The sequence below is a fragment of the Rhinolophus sinicus genome, chromosome 12, assembly GCF_057876585.1.
Source record: "Rhinolophus sinicus isolate RSI-liver-muscle chromosome 12, RSI-T2T, whole genome shotgun sequence".
Taxonomy (NCBI): Eukaryota; Metazoa; Chordata; class Mammalia; order Chiroptera; family Rhinolophidae; genus Rhinolophus; species Rhinolophus sinicus.
This window is the reverse complement of record NC_142512.1, coordinates 13,055,097-13,075,646: the sequence shown is the minus strand read 5'-3', so window position 1 is coordinate 13,075,646 and position 20,550 is coordinate 13,055,097. Positions and strand designations below refer to the sequence as shown.

Sequence of the window (20,550 nt, the reverse complement as noted above, 5' to 3'; positions counted from 1 at the left end):
TCTTCCATAGTGTGGTATATTTGTTAGAACTGCTAAGCCAATATTGATCCAATAGTATTATTTAAAGCCCACAGCTTACGTTAGGGTTCACTCTTTGTGTTGTACAGTTCCGCGGGTTTTGCCAAATATTAAAAAAAAAGTCATGTATCCACCATTACAGTATCACACAGAATAGTTTCGCTGCCCTAAAAATCCCCTGTGCTCTATCTGTTCATCCCTTTCCCTCTACACCCGCTGGCAACCCTTGATCTTTTTACTGTCTCTATAGTTTTGCCTTTTCTAGAATGTCAACAGTTGGCATTATACACTATGTAGACTTTGCAGATTGGCTTCATTCACTTAGTAATATGCATTTAAGGCCCTTCCATGTCTTTCCATGGCTTCATAGCTCATTTCTTTCTATCACTAAATAATATTCCATTCCATGGATGGACTATGATTTGTTTATCCATTGACCTACTGTAGGACATCTTGGTTGCTTCTAATTTTTGGCAATTATGAATAAAGCTGCTATAAACACTCATATGCAGGTTTTGTGAGGAAATAAGTCTTCAGCTCATTTGGGTAAATACCTAGAAGGATGATTGCTGGATCATATGGCAAGATTTCCTAGCTTTCTAAGAAACTGCCCAACTGTCTTCTAAAGCGGCTGTGCCATTTTGCATTCCTACCAGTAATGAATCAGAGTTTCTATTGCTCCACATCCTCATCAGCACTTGGTGGTGTCAATGTTTTGGATTTTAGCCATTCTAATAGGTGTGTAGTGGTATCTCATTGTTGTTTTAACTTCCAATCCCTAATGACATGTGATGTTGAGTATCTTTTTATATGCTTATTTGCCATATATGTCTTCTTTGGTGAGTGATTCAGATCTTTTGCCACTAAAAATTGGATCGTTTGTTTTCTTACTGTTGAGTTTTAAGAATTCTTTGTATATTTTGGATACAAGTTCTTCATCAGATAAATGTTTTGCAAATACTGTCTCCAAGTCTATGGCTGCTTATCTTTTCATTCTCTTAACAGTGTCTTTTGAGGAGCAGTTTTTAATTTTAATGAAGTTCAACTCATTAAATTTTTCTTTCATGGATTATGCTTTTGGTGTTATAGCTAAAAACTCATTGTTGAACCCAAGGTCATCTAGGTTTTCTCCTGTTATCTTCTAGGAATTTTATAGTTTTGCATTTTACCTTTAGCTTTGTGATCCATTTTGAGTTCATTTTTACGAAAGGTTAAAGGTGACTGTGTCAATTCACTGTTTTGTTGTGGATACCCAATTGTTCCAGCACAGTTTGTTAAAAAATATATATATATAAAATATATCTATTTATACATACATATATAAAATATATACATAGATATATCTATAACTATACCTATATCTCCTTTCTCCATTGGATTGCCTTTGTTACTTTGTCAAAATCAGTTGCTTTTATTTGTGTAGGTCTATTTCTTGGCTCTCTATTCTGTTCCATTGATCTATTTGCCTATTCTCTCACCTATATCACTGTTTTGAAGACTGTAGCTTTATAGTAAGTCGTGAAGTCAGGTAATATCCATTCTCTAACTTTGTTCTTTTTCTTCAAGATTGTTTTGGCTATCCTGGGTCTTTTGACTTTCCATATAAACTTTAGAATCAGTTTGTTGATATAGACAAAGTAGTTTGCTGGACTTTGATTGGAATGCCATTGAATTTATAGATCAAGTTAGGAAGAACTAGCACATTAACAATATTGAGTCCGCCTATCCATGAACATGGGATATCTTTCCACTTATTTAGATCTTCTTTGAGTTTGTTCATCAGAATTTTGAAGTATTCCTCATATAGATCTTGCATATATTTTGTTAGATTTATACCTAAGTATTTCATTTTTTGATGTTAATGCCAAATGATGTTGTGTATTTTTTATTTCAAATGCCAATAGCTCATTCCTGGTATATAGGAAGATAATAGATTTCTTTGTATAAATCTTGAATCCTGCAACCTTTCTATAATTGATCATTAGTTCCAGGAGTCTTTTTGGTCAATTCTTTGGGATTTTTCAGTATAGACAATCATGTCACCTGCAAAGATAATTTTATTTCTTTCTTTCCAACTGTTTTATTTCCTTTTCTTGTTTTATTGCATTAGTTATGACTTTTAGTACAATGTTGAATAGGAAGAATGAGAGGAGACATCCTTATCTTGTTCCTAACCTTAGGGGAAAAGCCTAGATTCTCACCATTATGTATGATGTCGGCTATAGAGTTTTTGTAGATATTCTGTATCTAGTTGAGGAAGTTCCCTCTCTATTCTTATCTTGCTGAGAGATTTTATGATGAATTCATGTTGGATTTTGTCAAATATGTTTTCTGTATTAATTCATGATCATATATTTTTTTTCCTTCTTTATCCTGTTGATGTAATGGATTACACTAATTGATTTTCAAATGTTGAACCTGCCTGCAAACCAGGAATAAACCCCACTTAGTCATAGTGTATAATTATTTTTATACTTTGTTGGATTCAGTTTGTTAACATTTTGTTGAGGATTTTTACATCTATGTTCATGAGAGACACTGGTTTTTAGTTTTCCTTTATTATAATATCTTTGGTGATTTTGGCATTAGAATAATGCAAGGCTCATATAATGATTTAGGAGGCATTCCTTCTGCTTCTATTTTTTGGAATACATTGTAGAGAATTGGTACCATTTGTTCCTTAAATATTTGGTAAAATTTACCAGTGAAACCATCTATCTGGTCATCATGTTTTCTGTTTTGGAAGCTTACTAATAATCGATTTTAAAATTTTTAATAGATACAGATACATGCAGATGATCTATCTTTGTGTGAGATTTGATAGATTGTGTCTTCCGAGAAATTGGTCCATTTCACCTAAGTTTTCAAATTTGTGGGCATAGATTTGCTCATAGTATTCCTTTGTTACGTCCAGGGAATTGATAATGGTTTTTAACTTTTGAAAATTCAGATATAATTAATGTAACATGAAATTCACTATTTTTAAGTGCCCACTGCCATAATTTTTAGCTTATTCACTGTCTTACACAACCACTATGACCTAAATCCAGAACATTTCCATGAACCCAAAAAGAAACCTCATACATATTAGCAGTCACTTTGCATTCTCCCTCCCCTTATCACCTGGCAACCACTAATATACTCTCTGTTTCTATGAACTTCCTTATGCTGGACATTTCATATAAATGGAATCATAAAATATGTGGTCTTTGGCATCTGGCTTTTTTCACTCAGCATGTTTTCTAGGTTCATCCATACTGTAGCATGCAACAGTACTTTTTATGACTGAATAACGTTCCATTGTATGGATGTACCATAACTATTTCTTAAGTAATTCAATTTATGTACCAAGATTCACACTGGATAACTGAGGGCTACCTGCTCCCACCCCAGAGCCAAAAAAAAAAAAAAGAAAAAGATGAGAGATTATCCCAGTATGCAGTTTTACCTTCTGCATTAGCGACAGTAAGTAATGAACCTAGCCTGGAATTTCCTCTTTAATAAAAAATAATTCTGCTTGAGTCTCGTGGGCCTACATAAACTGCTGCCACTGCCACAAGCTACTACCTAGGATGAAGTTACCATGTCCTGCCAAGCATTGGACCAGACAGACACTTGTATATGGAACAGTCCTTCCACGTAGACCTTTCTCCCCATTTACACCTAAGGAAACTATGGCTCTGAGAGATAAAGCCACCTTCTCAGGGTCTGCAGCAAGGATGTCAGCTTAGGTGTGCCTAACACCAAAGCCCTCCTTAGCTGTCAATACCTAGAAGTCTTTACCTAATTGCTCCAGTAGCAGAAATTCCTAACTTTTTGTGCCCTAGACCCATTTGGCAATCTGGAGAAGTTTACAGACCCCTCTGAACAATAATGTTTTAAATGCATGAAGTAAAATACATAGGACTGCAAAGGAAGTGAATTACACTGAAATATAAACATCAATTTTTTTCAATAATCAGATTTGTGAAATGGTAATATATGTTCTCCTCATTAACCCATTAAATAATAAATTCCAGCAGTGGGTCTAATCACTATTATCACTTTGAAGTATTAGGTTGGTGCAAAAGTAATAGTAAAAAGCGTAAATGATCGTTGAGGTACCTGCACAACTGCAAAGTGATGAACACATCTGCACAAGGAACCATCTAGACCAAGTCACAGGTGTTAGTAATATGACTATGCTTTGTTGCCTGCATTCATAATAGAAGGAAATACTAAAGATCAGTTAGACATGAGTACAAAAAAAAGACATCACGTGTTTCCCATCCAAGCCCATAGACCCCTGGGTGAGAGTCTCTGCTCCCCAGAGGAATGGGAAGGTAGGCAGGGAAAAGAGGGTGCTCCCACCCCTCCCAGGGCCTGTTGGTGCCTCTGGATAGCCACCATATTCAGGAGTCCTGGTGTGAGGAGGGGTTACCTCCCCGCTCACTCTCCCTCCCTAGTCCAGAATTCCTCAAACCCCCTTCTTCCCTGAGAAGCGCCCTAAACGGTGTTTTAATTTCTCATGCTGGTCCCCATCTCAGTCTTGTTCTGACACATCCTCTCTGTCTCTCTGGACAGTTCAATGCCTTTTAAAACAGCCCCTCTGTGAGGTTTGGGGAGTTTCTCATCTCTCATATCAGACTTCTTGTATGACTTCAGAAGGGCAGTCCCTAAGGCGGTTCCCCTGGGGGAGGGGAGGCCCCAGCTGAAGGTGTGGTGCAGAGGCACTGAATGAAGAGCCAAGGCACAGCCCAGCAACGGGGGGACCTGGGGGCACAGCAGGTCCTTGTGCAGAGAACCACGGGCCTTTACACCTCGTGGGGACCAGCTTGGGGAGAACAACTGGTTAAACCACGTAGCCTCTCTGGACCTCAGTTTCTTCACCCGTAAAATGGGATATGGGCCTCTCCATAGTGGCACATTATGGGTTGGGGAATGGACAGCAAGAAGCCCAAAGCAATCATCAGAATGCTCAGAGTTCACCTCTGACAAGACAAGACCCAGGAAAAACTCGCCAAGGGGCATCAGGAAGCAGCAGCGCTTTCTGGCACGTTACTAAAGGTCCAATGCACAAAATAAACACAATCCCCCATTTAACCCCCACCCTTGCCTCCCGCATTTCTGAGGCACAGCCAGGGAGGGGGTGATTTGGGGCAGAGCCAGAGCTTAGACTCAGACCTCTTTACCCCCTCCCATTCTTCCTCTTTAATCAAGGCATCCAATGGGGGGGGCCCTCAGAGAGCCCCCCCCTCCTCTCTTGGCTTCAGTGTCTCCAAAGATGAAGTCACTTCTGAGGGCCCCTCCAGCTCCAGTCTGACCCAGGAGGGATGAAGGATTTCCCTTCCCAGCCACATCACCCCTGTTTGTCAGCACCAGGACAGCTGCCCCAGCTATACCAGGTCCCAGGGCACAGAGACAACTCTGCTTCCTGTCTAACCACCGTGATAAAGGTGTGGGGAGCACAGGGGGAGGGAGCGGGGGGGGGGGACAATGACAGGTGTAGGGAAACCTGACCCACAGAAGCACATGGCCCACGTTACATACGTCATCAGATTATGACACCTGTTTCCATGGTTCCCTAGATCTGCCCCCTCCCTACAGCAGTGATTGGGGTGGGGGGAGAAGGTGGCAGAAACAAGAGGGAGAGAGAACAGAGGGTGCATTAGAGGGAGTGGAATGATAAGGAGGAGGCTTGAAGGGCAAGGCAGGGCAGAAATACCCTTAAAACGTCCTGAGGCTGAGACAGATGAAAGGGGTTCAAAAACAAAAACAAAAAAATCAAGATGTACACCACCAGCCCCAGTGTTTCCTGTTTTTCTAACAAATCACCAATGATTTCCAAGAAAAGTAAGCTGTACTGTGCTCAGCCCTGGGCACAGCTGCAGAATTTGCACATCTGGCCTGTGCTTCGAGAGCCTGTGGCAGGATGGGGCACATGATGTGGCAGTCCCCGAAAGTCTGCAGCTCAAGGAGGCACAGGGGTACAGGCCAGGAGCACCCATGAGTCCAGCTGCTGCCTGCTCCCTCAGTATCCTCAGGACCCCAGAGAAAACAGGAAGATCCCCTGGTGCTTAGAGGACCCTTTCAGAGATTCACGTGGATGGGCTTCCCCAGGCCTGTCCGAATTCTCTGAGAATTTTCAGTGAGCAGGGTGGAGGAGTCCCGGGGGGGCCCAGTGGGACCAGGTGTCCTGAGAGACTGGGAGCAGACAGCCCAAAGAGGACAAGACACCCTGCGCCGCCTCACAAATGGTCCCCTGGCCACCATCCCTCCCCACCCCATCTCAATTTCTCTCCCTCTTGCTGCTAGAATCTCACGGGGTCCTGGGCTCTTTCAAAAGCCCCTGGAGGGATTGACAGGTGCCAGAGCTGGGACAAGGTCATCAGTCACCTCAGCTCAGGACCTCCACCCCTTCTCACCTTGGCCACCTGCTCCTCTCACAGCCTCCTCAGGAGCCATACCCTGCCCCTGCCTGCCCAACTCCCTCTGGAAATACACAGCTGCCCCCTGGAAAGCCCATCCCTGCCCCACCTCCATGCTTCTTCCCTCCGCCATCAGCAACCACAGCCACCTCAGTAATGCCTCTGCCCACTCCTGCTGCCTCACCACAGCCTTCCCTGCCAGCCCTTCCAGGCAGGGAGTCAGGGGTTTGTCCGCACAGAAAATTGAGCTACCTTGCCTCGCCCATTGTGGTTGGGGGAATTCAGGCCTATCTAGAACTAGCTTGCTGAAGCCCCACTGAGCCCCACCAGTACCACAACCTGGGGGGCAGAACCAGCAGGCAGGCCGTGGGTGGGAATCATGGATGGAAGCAAGGAAGAGAGAGCCCAGCCTCAATCTGCCTGCAGCCTTCATCCTATTTGGCTGCTACTCCAGTGGGCAGACCGGGTCCTCAGGTAAATACCACACACACACACACACACACACACACACACACACACTCATTTTGCTGAACCATTTGAAAGTAAGTTGCAGGTTATGGACATCGTGACAAGTCACCCCTAAGTATTCGACTCAACCATACTAAATGCGAGCAGATATCAGCAAGTTTATGGTTCAGTCTCATACTTTAGTATGCATCCCTTGAGAACAATGACTTTCTTCATGCTACCACTATTATCACACTGAGCAAAAGAATAACAATTACACAGTGTCGTCTTCTATGCCCCAGGGGTGTATGCACTCTCGCAGACCGTGCCTTACTACCCACCTTCCCCAGGCCTCTGGGACTTCAACCATATGGGGGAAAGCAGTGGGAGGAGGGAGGCCACTGGCCCCAGCAACCATTTCACATTGAAAGTCTAGGATGGACAGGGTGCAAAGCAGACACCGAAAAATCCACCCGTCCAGTGACAAGACAAAATGAGAATCCCTCCCCAGGGAAATAAAATAGAAGGTACATTATGAGATTGTATTTTCCAAAAGTGGCCACAACGTCTCCAATCCCACAGCTTCTCCTACAATGCAGCTTTGCTATGTCCCCATCAAGAGGTGGAATCCAATTCCACTCCCCATAAACCTGGGTGGGCTTGTAACCGTTTCAACCAATAGATGACAGTGGAGATAACACTGTGTGGCTTTTCAAGCTCGGTCATTAAGGCAATGAAGCTATTACCTCATTTACTAGGACACTTGTACTTGGAGCTCTGAGCTGTCCTGTAAGTAATCTGATTATCCATCTGGAGGTTGTCATGATGTGAGGAAGCCCAAGCCACATGGAGAGGCCACTGCAGGCACTCTGGTTACAGTTCCCCAGCTGTTCAAGTCCCCCCAGCTGAGGATCCAAGCATCACTGAACACAGACAAGCCATCCCCACTGTGCCCTGCTCTAATTCCTGGCCCACAGAAGCCATGAGCATACTAAAATAATTAGTCTTCTACCAGTACATTTCGGGTAGTTTGTTACACAGCAATAGTGTCTGGATCATACATGTCCGGTGTAGGCCCCGGACCTTGACAAAAACCAGGCCACATGGCCAAAAGCCACTGAACATGTGTTCAGAAGAGCACAGATGGAACAGCTAGAGCGGAAGCTACTCAGAGATGGGTACCATCCACCCGGCAGCTAAAATAATCACAGCAACTCCATAGTGAAAGGACGCTTAGAGGTTGTCCAACCTAAATTCATTGACTCAAATAAAAAGTTTTCTCACTGAGGGAATATGAGCACAAGGTATTTTGCTGGACACTGTGGTAGATCCAAAGATGACTAATACACTGTCCTTCATTTCCGATCTTGAGCTCTGCTAATGCCAGCAGAGAAGTTGCCACATTCTCAGGACCAGAATGGCCGTAACAACACAGCAGGCACACTCTTGCCTTGGGACCTTTGCACTGGCTGTTCCCTCTGCCTGGAGGGCTCTTTTCCCAGATGTCCACCTGGCCCAGTCCCTGACCTCTTTCCAGGCTTTATGTTACATTCTCAACAAGGGCTTCGGGCAAACTCCACCTCTGATACATTCCGCTTTATTTTTCTACTCCTCTTACCATCAATTGACACAGAAAGCACGTTACTTATATTGATCATGCTTATTGTCTCTCTCCTCCAGCCCCGGTAGATTGTAAACTCCACGAGGGCTTAGAAGAGTGCCTGGCACATATTTGCTGGGCGAATGAAAGAATGAGTAAATGATACAGAGCTTTGAAGGAAGATAAAACAAGAGAGAGGCACATGGGATCACACACACACACATATTTAACTGAGATATAGATGCTGCTTTTCTCATGTGAATCATAAAACTCAACCCAGCATGGCCTAAGGATGAAGCGTTTCATCTGGACAGTAGTTGGAAGTCTCATTAGGTTAAAACAAGGCTGTCTGATAAACCCTTGCTCCTCTGATCATCTCATCTCTTGGAAGGTTGAGGAAGCAATGAGGAAAACTATTTAATCTTGTGTCTTTGATTCTGACCAAGAATAGTGGAAGGTTTTTAAAACAGGAGTGAGAAAATAGGGAGAAAATGACCACATCACCTCAAAGTTTGGACTAATGATGGGAGAAAATGCAAGGCATAGTGAGACACACATCTTAGACTGTAAGAAAGCAGATTTCTAAGAGTCCAGGAATCAGAGAGGGAAAGAAAACTCTGAAAATTAAATTCTGAAGGCACAGTCACAGAGTCTCATGAGAAGGTAGAGGGGCTGGCATGACTTCCTGGGGCATACACAAAAGATGGAAGCAAAGTTCTCAAATAAGAATGGACACCAAAGACACAGAGTGAGCACGACACGAAAGGAAGTCTTGAGAAAAACACTGAAGACATCAAAAGGGACCCGTAAAGTTATTTTCAGAGCCTAAACTTGGAGAGATTAGACTAACCACTCAGGACAGGTGGGGCAGTAGTCACAGATGCCTGAGAGAGAGCAGAACTGCTCCACTGCTATGTCCTCCATCTTTTTCCTCAAAGAGGATGGTTATCCTACTGGAAAGCATGGATCAAAGATGGTGTATTTAGTCAAAAGTATATTATTTGATGGGCTTTACTAGGGAGGTCCAGAAATCTCAAGGAGTTCAAGGCCAGAGGGGAAGATGGGCACCTGTGAAGTCACCATACAAAGTGTTAGGAGCTAAGACAAATATGAAATAGACAGACAACCTGATAGGAATGGGCAAAAGACTTAACCAGACTCTTTACAAAAGAGGATATCTAAATGGCCAACACACATGAAACAATGCTCAATTTCATTAGTCATTAGGTCAATGCAAATCCAAACCACGATGCCATACCACTAGATACCCACCAGAATGGCTCAAATTACAAAGAGGAAAACATTGTTTATGAGGATGTGAAACACCTTGAACCCTCACGACTGCAGGTGGGAGTGTAAACTGGTACAGCCACTTTCCACATGGCAAACCGTTTAGCAGTACCCACTAAAGCACAAGCTAGGCATGCCCCGTGAAACAGCGATTCCACTTCTCGGAACGTACTCAAAGGACATGTACCAGAAAGTTCACGGTAACACTATTCAAAATAACTTTCAAACCAGACACTACCCAATGGGTGAGGTGTCCCAGTGGAGGTTAATATCAGACAGGTGCAATAGGAACTTGGAGGAGGGATACGGTCAACTAGCAAAGCTTTCCCAAGAGGGTAGCTCTGAGATAACTCTTCAGGAAGGAGAAGCTGCTCTGAGATTCAGGCATGGTGGTGGGAAAATGGACAGAGGCAAGAGATGTGACCCAGCATGATTCCTTCAGGGAATGGCTAAGTGTTCAGCCGCCCCCCTGCAGGATAAAGTATGACATGGGGCATGCTGGGAGATGAAGCTGCAGTCTGAGGTGGCAGGTTGCACATGGCCTTATTCTCCAAGCTAAGTGCTTAAGGGTTGACTCAAGGGCCATGTGGAACAACTGCCAAATTTTCAACTGACTTAGTAGACTACACCAGCAAGGGGGTGGGAGGATCTTGGGGGAGAAGGGTCTGTCCGATACAGAGGGCTCTGAAGTCAAATAGGGAGTTCGTTGCTGAAAATGAGTTGAGGACTGCAGATGAGGATAAACACATCTCAGAGTCATAAAGAAACCTGAGGTTGTGAATGGGAACTACTACTAATAATCTTTGAAGAAACGGAGAAAATGAAAGATGTATAAGAGAGACAGAGAGTGAGACAGAGACAAATGGAGACAGGCACTAGAAAAGGCTGTCCCAATTTTGGAGAACATAAAGAAAGTCGAGTCTTGGCAACTACTGTCTCTGAGCCCATCAGCCCCCTGGAAACATTCTCTACACATAATTAAGCAGTTCATGAACACTGAGCAAAGGATCTGGGGACCACCGGGGGCTAGAATGGATTCACTAACTAAATAGGTAATATGAGAAAATGCCACAAAAAGAACATACCTGAATTTTAGGAAGCCCTGCTGTAGTCTCATGAAAATGTAGACAAATGTGAGCTGAATGGTAACACAAATGGTTTCACCACTGGCTTAATAACCTCACCCAAAGGGTGTTGAAGATCTTTGTCTTAGGGACATCTCTCCTAAAATGCCAGAGAACTGTTGTTTTTGAATCGTTAGAGCATGGCATTTAAAAAATTGTGGCAAAATATAAGTAAGATAAAATTTACCATTTTAATCATTTTCAATGTACAGTTCTACGGCATTAAGTACATTCACATTGTTGTACAATTATCACCACCATCATCTCCAGAATTTTTTCATCTTCCTAAACTGAAACTCTATACCCATGAAACACTGATTCCCCATTCCCCCTCCTCCCAGCCCATTGTAACCACCATTCTATTTCTGTCTCTATGAGTTTGACTCATAGGTATTTAATATACGTGGAATCGTATAGTATTTGCCCTTTCATGTCTGGCTTATTTCACTTAGCATAATAATGTCTTCAAGTTTCTTCCATATTGTAGCATGTATCAGAATTTCCTTCCTTTTTAAGGCTAAATAGTATTATTCCCTTGTATGTATAGACCACATTTTGCTCACCCATTCATCCACTAGTGGACATTTGGGTTGATTCCACCTTTGGGTATAGCATCCCATTTTTTTGATGAATGGTTTTTCAATAGGACTTAGAAGGCATGCTTACTGCACAACAGAAGAAATGAAGAACATTTATATGACAGTGAAGTTCAGAAAGATTTCAAACTAGTAAAGTTCAAATGTGGATGAGACTCATAATTGTCCTTCCATATCCATTCTCCCTTCTTATATAGTAATATAATTTTTAGAAATTTTAGATTCTATTTCCCCAATTCTCTTATAGCTAAATTCTGGCCAATGGAATATGAGTAAACATTGATGACTGCAATTTCCAAATGTGTTTAAATGGAAGAGGCATGCCTTCTTCTTCTCTCCACTTCCTGCTAGCTGAAATACAGATGAAATTGTAATTGCTAGAGCAGCCATCATGGGTCATGAGATGAAAGCTACATATTGAGGAAGGAGAAGAAACAAGATAGAAGAAGATGTCACATAAAGTCTGGACCACTTATTCTCAGACTGTTACATGAAAGAGAAATTAATCTCTAGCTTGTTTAAGCTACTACTATTTTGGGTCTCTCTCCTACAACAGACAAACCACTATTCTAATATTCCAGTCAATACTGAGTTAATCTATGAAGCAAAACGATGTTTTTGTTTGTCTGTTACTATGTCATTTGGATACATACAGCTTGTGGGATTTTCCCCAAATTTGTGGAGTATGTTTTATGGTTTGACCTTAAATAGAGACCACATGGTCTACCTAAAATTCCCTTGTAGGGGAACATCTCATAAAAGCTGAAGTCATCCTCTAGAGAAGCGACATATGCTTTTTGTATGACATGCCCACCTCTGTGTATCCTACTCTGGGGCAGCAACAGCAGAGATTAAGTTATTTAAAGGTCAGACATTCTTTGGAGCAAACTGGGGTGGCCAGCTAATGAAGTAATTCAAGCTGAGAGAGTACTGTTTTGGTGAAATAATTAGAGATAATCTCTTACTGGTCAATAAAAGGTACCATGAAAGTAAAGTAGGGGCATCACCAAACTTTTCCTCCTTAAACAAGATCAAATAGTTTAGTGAAAATAATGTTCCTACAGCAAAACTATGGAGACAAAAAAAAAGATCAATGATTGCCAGGGGCAGGGTTGAGAGAGATGTGAATAGGCAGAGCACAGATAAATTTTAGGGCAGTGAAAATACGCTATGATATTATAATGATGGATACACGTCATTATAAATTTATCTAAACCCTTGGAATATACAACACCAAGAGTGAACCCTAAGGAAAACTATGGACTTTGGGTGGTTATGATGTGTCAATATAGGTTCATCCTTGGTAAAAAAAAAAATCTGTCATTCTGGTGAGTGATGTGGATAATTGAAGAGGCTATGTCTGCACGGGGACAGGGGATATATGGGAAATCTCTGTACCCTCCTCTCAATTTTGTTGTAAACCTAAAACTGCTCTAAAAATTAAGTCTTTATAAAAAAATAATAATGATGCTCCCACCTCCATGTACTGAGCAGGTCGTAGGACTAACACAGCCAATAAAAAGTGTTGATCATAACAGCACCTTGCCTCGGGCCAGTGATGGCAGAATAAGGGGAATGGTACCTCCTTCTTTATCCATTGCATCCACTATATGGCCCTGTATAGAGGGCTCACTGCTATCAACTCTCACAGTCTCCAACATTGTTTTTCTAGTTGACTCAGGTACCTTCTCGAACAACCCCCAAACAGCTCAGATAACTTGGGCCTGAGATCCTTAGCCTCACCAGTTCAGAAATGTGTTTTCTTGATGCCACACAAGCCTAGCTCTTGCTCAACCTCTCCTCACCCTCCTCAACCCCACCTCTTAGGCCAACCTCTCTCTCGCATATGTAGGAGGGTTTTTACTATCAGTTTCTTAAAAGGGCTGTGCCATTATTGTTTTCTTCCCTTGCACTTTATAGGAAGCCTCCCTACCAAACCAATATTATCACACCATGACCCACAGGGTAACATGTTAATGTCACAGGAGTCCTTTGCACCTCTGCCCTGTAGCTGGGCAGTTCTTGTTTTGCATCCTTCCTCTAATGGGCCAGAGAAAGAATTAATTACAGAAAATAACCTCAGGCTGTTAGAAGTCAGGCGGTAAGGGTGAGCCCCAACTTTGGAACACCCATTCTTGGATCATCCACTCATTAGAGAGGGAATATGGAATATTCCTGTTCCCAGGGCCAAGAGAGCCTGAGGCACTTTCCAAGATCTTTCTAGGTGCTTGTATAGGGGCCAGAGATATCAAGGGGCCCTGGACACAAGCTTGAATTCTTGTAGGTGCCACGGCAGTGTTTCCAGGCTGGTGGGTGGGTGCCCCAGGGCTGCCCCAGCCCTTTGAGGAAACAGGGAGGCCAGTCTCAGCCTTCTCAGCTCATTTCTCAAGTGGGCATGGCAAGGGCATCACTCTCCATCTTGGATGAACTCTGACTCAGAATGGGATGGTTCTCTCTCCTGGGGAGTCTTTTCCACCACTCTCTCTCTACCCCAGAAAGTTCTCTTTCCTCTTCCCTTCAAACAAAACAAAACACACTGTACTTGCTGACCCTGATCCATGCACCCTGCTTAGGAGCCATAGAAGAGAGTGTCTTTTTGCTCTAAACGGTTCCACATTAGACTAGGAAGGCCACGTTGTGAACAACAGTTTGTAAGCTGTAAAGGGCAATATGTAAATTAAGAATAATTATTAGTAATATTTTATTTTCTCCCAATTTAAAAACTTGAGTTCTATATCTTCCTTGACCTCCAGGGTCAGCATGGCCAGGCATACCCTAGGATGTCTGAAGAATCCCCGGAAATCTTCCAAGCATTTCTTTGTCCCACTCCCCCCTGAAAACACAACGCTTGATTGCCCCACAGCCTGCTGGGCAGGCAGGACAGGAAGCCCCTCTGCCTTGTAAACACCATGTTGCAAACAGATACTTCCCCAGTCTCCTGTAAAGCAGAGGTCACCAGCCTGGGAGTGGCCTATTTGAGGATAGTTCCCCAGATCTCCCCTCTGTCAGACTTAGAGAACAACTCATCTTAAATCTGATTAACGTGGAGGGTGGGACGAGGATTCCCAAGGAGTAGGGGCTCAGTGTCTGCAGCTTCCCAGGAGCTCATGGGGTCTGAAGCAGCCTAGAAATGGACATCTGCCTTGCTCCGTACTGGAGGGCAAAGACACGTGGTTTTGCCCCTTCAGATGCCCACAGAAGTCCAGTGAGGTGCCGGCAGGGTGCAGTCCCTGAGGGGGGATGATGAACCCTACAAAGATCTCAGATTGGGGGTAGCGCAGCCATCCGAGGCTGAGGCCCAGGCCTCCTCTGTGCTGGCTGCTCAACCAAGCAATCTTTTATTCAGTAAACACTGACTGAGCACCCGACACTGGCTCTGCTGGGGGCTGGGGAGTCAGTGCTAAACAAAATGGTAGAGAAGTTTTCGTCACCAGGAAGGGGATGGGAGAGGCAGGTGCACACATTAGGTCTTGGCACTGCGTCAGGCAGTCTGGCTGGGGGACAGGGTGGGGACTCATGGAGGGGACTCGAAGAGTGGGACCCGACTTTGAAACTTGGGCAACAGACCAAGGACTTTTGCTTTCCCTATGAGGTGGGGTAACAATGAAAGGCTTCCGAACATGGTGATGAAGCAGTTTTCATAAGAATCTCCTGGTAAAGTCGGGAAGAGACTGGCCCGGAAGGCCCATGAGCAGGCACACAGTGACGAAAGCTGGATTAGGTGGCAGAGAAAATGATGGGGAAGTGAGAGAAGCAAGAGCGCTGAGGAAAGGAAGCACCATTAAAACTGACAGAAGGAGACCAGACTTTGGGTGGTGAGCACACAATGCCATGTACAGATGATGTATTATAGAATTGTGTACCTGAAACTTTACAATGTTATTAAGCAATTCCTCCAATAAATTTAATTAAAAAGAAAAACTGGCTGCACAGTGGAGAATAGAAAGATGAAGGGCAGTCTTAGAGATCACGCCAAAGTTTCAAGACTGGGAGTCTGGTTTCACTCGAGAAAAAAATGGGGAAGTCTGCAGAGGAAGCCTGCTCTGTGGATGAAGAGTTGGGCTTGGGATGTGTGTTGTAAATGAAACAGTGAAAATAACCAGCACGGACTTGGAGACAAGAGTCTGCATGAGGAGACCAGCATACTGGGTATGGCAAAAACAGTAGGTGGTGTAAGTGGTAAGACAAAAGGCTCCAGGCGAAAGCATTGAGTATGAAATGCTACAGAAACTTCCAAGAGAGATGCAGGTTGGGAGGAGGCCATTACAAGGAATTTGCCATTACAAAGCCACCAATGACCTTAGACGAAGCCATCCAATAGAGAAACATGGGCAGAGGAAGGCATGGCCCTGCTGTGGTCTAAAGAAGGATTTGTAGTCACTGGGAGTCTTGCCATAAGGTGGGCACCAAGAGGGAAGGGGCAAGCCCCCTTTCTGCTCAGCTCAGCAGAGCAGCTTCTATATATCAACTCTTGAAGAGTAGACTTTGGAAACTCACAGAAAAAACTAACCATTGTCACCCCCATAAACCTGAATTTAAAAAAAAAGAAAAAGATACCTTGGTGTCAGAGAAAAACAATCCAGGAATAAAAGGAAGGGTTGCCTCTGCATGAATGGGGGAAAAGAAAAAGAAAAAGAAAACTCACAGAATGTTAGAACATTAGAGTCCATTTGATCCAGGAGGGAACCGACTCAGAGAGATGAGGAGGTAAACAGGAGACAGCTATAACAAGAGATCACATCTCCTATTTCCATCCTGTTGTCTAAACATCACACCACAGCCTCCTGTGTTCTCTTGAGCACAATAACAGGTCAAGGAAAGCTCTGAGCCTTTAGTCTTCTCAAAAAAGCTCTGAACGTTTAGTCTTCTCAAAATGAAACTCCCAAGATGTCAGTACAGAAGTAAAAGCAAAATGCAAAGGCCTATGAAATGCTGGCTTGAAAACCCCATGAACAAGAGGCCATTAATTCCCAGCTCAACCTGCAGGTTGGGTAGGTTGGGCCTGAGAACTTATCTAGGTCAGCCACATAGGAAGGTGATTCTGAGGCGGCACTCAATTAGTCTACTTCATCAGGTATCGGGAGGGACCAAGAACAAGAAACCTCAAGAACAGCCCAGCTCCAGCTTAGGATGTGGGCGAGGGTCACCATGTCCAGTGATGGCTCCAGGGTCTCTCACCACAGACGGCTATGATTTACTAACCACCCAACTGCTTGTGTTCTGGGGGAACAGGCTGTGAAGCCGGGGCTATGGGATTTGTGAGGGAACTTCCCAGCTTTGGGATTTGTTTATTCAAGGCCACTGAACTTCTTATATTCAAATTTTGTTCTCAGAACAACCAGTTTTTATACAACCAGTCAGACACAGCCACTGTGATTTGGAGAACTAGACTCTTAGAAACGGATGATCTGTCTTCATTCTTACAGCTATCATTTCTCCATTTGACTTGTATTTTCCCTGAATATTTCCCTTGACAGAAATTAACTAGCACACGGCCACTTATTCCATTGTTGGTCTGCTCTGTATTTCTCCAAGATCTTCCTTGTAGCAAGCTGAAGTCTATTTCTGTACAATTTCCCTTCACTGCTCCCTTTTTCTTCCTGGAGAAAGATCTCCACAGAGCAGGTCTTCACCTTTTCCAAAGGATGCCGCCCTTCAAACATCCGAAGGTAGAAATTACTTCTCCCTTGTGTCCTTTTCTCAGACGAGACCATCTCTACTTCTTTAATCATTTTGTATTATAGCATCACCATCTTGGTTACCTTTCTCTGGGGATAAAGTGGTTCATCAGCATCGACACTAAATGCAGCTCCTGGAGCCGAATTGCACTTCAGATGGCTCTAAGCAGCTCAGTGTGGAAACGGACCAAGAGAAGAAGATGGATCTCAGATGTTGGTTCTGGAGCACTGAGCTGACAGGTGTGTACCTGGGAGGACTGAGGAAGAGACAAGGAGAGAGGAACGCTTGGAGCATGGGAAATCAAGAATCTGGCAGCAGAGGACCTAAGGACCAGAGCCGTTCTCCTAACTTTCAAGGAACAGATCGCTCCCCTGCTATATAAGCTGGCCCAGGGTGCAGGAGAAGATGAAATGTCTCCAAAATCACTTTGCAAAGCCAGCACATCAAGACGTGACAACAATGGCAGGACAGAAAGGAAAACATAGGCCAGCCTTACTTATGAGGCTAGATGTAAAAATCCTACAGAGAATCATAGCAAATCAAACCCAGCTGTATTAAAAGAATAAAACACTTTGACCAAATGGAGTTCATTCCAGAAGTGCAAGGAGGGTTCAACGTAAGGAAATTAATGATACAATGCATCACATAAATCTACCTCAAGGTGAAAGAATACAAGAATTCCTTAGTAGATGCTTAAAGAAGTATTTGACAAACTTAATTTCCATTACTGCTTTTAAAAATCCTTAGAAATAAGGACTTGAAGCAAACTTGCTTCACATGTGGCACCTGGTTCCAAAGAGCTGTGACCACATCAGAGAAATAAAGCCCCAAGCCTATGCCAGACCCTGGGAACTTGGGAGGCTGTGAATATCTGTGGCAAAGAAACAGTAGTGGCTGCCTCTCTGCCTCCCAGATCGTCTCTATTGATGTGAATAGCCACAAACATTCATTTTCTCTGACTCTCATTCCTGGCCTTAAATCTAGTTTTCTCATTGGGGGTTGGGGAGCAGAACAGAGGGCTTCTTGTAAGGACACCACTAGTGAAAGTAATGCTCTTTAATCAACTTGGAAAGGGGTTGAACTCAAGACTTGATGAGAAGTCCAGAAAGCGTACGCATGACGGTGGCTCAGTGAGTGGTTGGGGAGCTCAGCCCCCGGCACGCTGCCTGGAGATCTCACCAGTGAGTCACCAGTGCCTCCTCTGCAGTTTTCAGGTTTCCATTACCCATCATCACCCCCAGCTTGCCTGTGACAACAGCTTATGCCCAGGTGGAGCTGTGCTTGGAGTCATCCAAAGAAACTGGTATAGACAAAATCCTGTTTTCTACAGCAGAGGGTATTAACCTGGGCTCTTCGGTGGACTGCAGACATCTCAGAAGACACTGAAGTTTTACGCAAAACTTTGAAAAAGAGAGAGAGAGAAATCGTGTGCGCACATGCACACACATGTGCTTTTTGGGGGAGGGGGAGGAGATGATTTGTCATTTCTATCACTTTTCAAACAGGCCCATTATCTAGAGAGAGTTCGAAACTTGCCTTGAAGAACTGTAGGTTTAGATGTGATCTAAGGAAGCCGGCAAACACAACAAGGAGGCAGGTCACCTCAGTCAGGCTGCGTGGAGGCAGCTGTGTGAAGACTTGCCTGACAAGAGTCAAAACCACCAAGCCATTCAAGAACAAATGCTCAAACCCAAAACCCAGAGATACGTCTGCAGAGACTTCGTGGTTCTGGGGCGACAACATTGGATGAAGAAGAAGGATGTGGGGGCTGAACAGGTGACTTCTTAGATGGTACAGAAAATCAAGGTTTCTTAACCCTGTAAGAAGAGCAGCTCCAGAAAGGGCAGAAGGAAGGCCCACCAAACAATGCGGTGGTTTTCTATGGATTGGGGTTCCCTTTGCGGTCATTGATGGCCAGCAGTGAAAGCACACATGCAGAGAGGTCTTCTGCATGTAGCCCATAGGACCGGCACTGAAATGTGCTCTTCGGTGACGAGCAGTGAAAGGCAAAGGGAGACATCCTGCAATAGTATATATGGCCTTAATATGGTTGAGCTGGACCTTGGTGTATGGGGGAGGCAGGGCAGATGCAGGAGAGGAGCAGGGGATGAGCCCCTGGTCTGTGCCAGACACTGGGCAAGGTACTTGCCAGCAGTTATCTCATCTAATTCTCACAGGACAGGAAGTCTACATACCCCACAGAATTGTTGGAAGGAATACCTCAGAGGGTGCACCCAAAGAGCACTTAACACGTGTCTGCTAAAGTTTAGGTATTACAGTTGTTAGCGCTATATTGTCTTTATTTTGTGTCTCAAGTCTTAACTTAAATATGACTTCTTTAGGGAAAACTTTTCTGAACTCCCAAACTACATTGAGCTCCCTTTACATAGTCTCACAGGACCCCATAATTCTCATGATTATAATTAAATGATACATGTGTCTAGTGTCTTGTCCACTAGACTGTAATTTCCACGAAGGCAGAAGCATTATATATCTTGTTCAGGATTTGAGTTCAGCACATGCCTGGCATATAGGAGGTGTTCCATGCTAAAGTGCTGAGCCAATCATGGAATGCTGGAGGTTAGGAAGGGGCTGCAGAAGCATCTGGTGCCATACAGATGGGGAAACTGACACCCAGAGAGATACATGGACTCACTCAAGGTCACATGGCTAGGAGTGGAGGACTCAGGCAGAAATGAGGCTCCCAGACTCCATGGGAGGCAAAAGTCTGGAAGCCACCTTCAGCCCTCACACCCCAGCCCTGCCCCCCACAAGGAAACCACACAGGCTCATTTGTCTAGATCAACAACAGCAGTAAGAAGACTCTGGAAGACACAAAAATGAAAAGCACACCACTCCTTCCTGACCCCACCCTCCTGCCCTCCAAACCGTCCTGTGTTTGGGCAGCTTTCACTGTTGATGTGCTTGTGTTTCTTGTCTATGAGATCCCAGAGAGTTTCGTGGTGACAGCTTAATAGCCACACTGAGCATCAGGCGGTTCTGGTGAGCAAGCCACGAAGTCACTGGTAGGAGTACATAGCAGGCATGGTGAGGACAGAGGAGTGGGTGGTCAGTGCTATGGAGTGGGGAGAAGGGTGGGGAAGACTTCAAAAATGATGCTATTTGAGCTGGGTATCTACGGATGAATTCAAGGTCCACCAGGCACATAGAGAAAGTGAAGGGCAATGAGGGGGAGAAGGAATAGCACGGGCAAAGGCACAGAGGTTTGCCTGAGCCCCAGAAGATGAAGCAGGCTGGGTGGCAAGAGGCCTTGCTAGTCATGCTAGGGCGTCTCAACCTTCTCCAGAGGGCAATGGCAGCTCTGCAGGATTTGCAGTTGAAAAGCGACTTGCTCTGATTTGTTTTCTTACATCACCATGGCAGCAGGA

At 44.2% G+C, this 20,550-nt stretch overlaps 1 protein-coding gene across 6 annotated transcripts in view; it reads right to left on the bottom strand.

Moving 5' to 3' along the window:
- The window catches only part of PIK3R5 (phosphoinositide-3-kinase regulatory subunit 5), a 66,080-nt gene that overhangs the window by 41,952 nt on the left and 3,578 nt on the right, over window positions 1-20,550 (bottom strand). Inside the window, exon 2 of one of the 6 annotated variants that reach the window (XM_074319624.2) lies at window positions 17,245-17,417. The exons of the other annotated variants lie outside the window; for them this stretch is intronic. The gene's annotated coding sequence lies outside the window, so the exon portion shown is untranslated. The remainder of the gene's footprint in view (window positions 1-17,244; window positions 17,418-20,550) is intronic. 6 annotated transcript variants of the gene reach the window in all.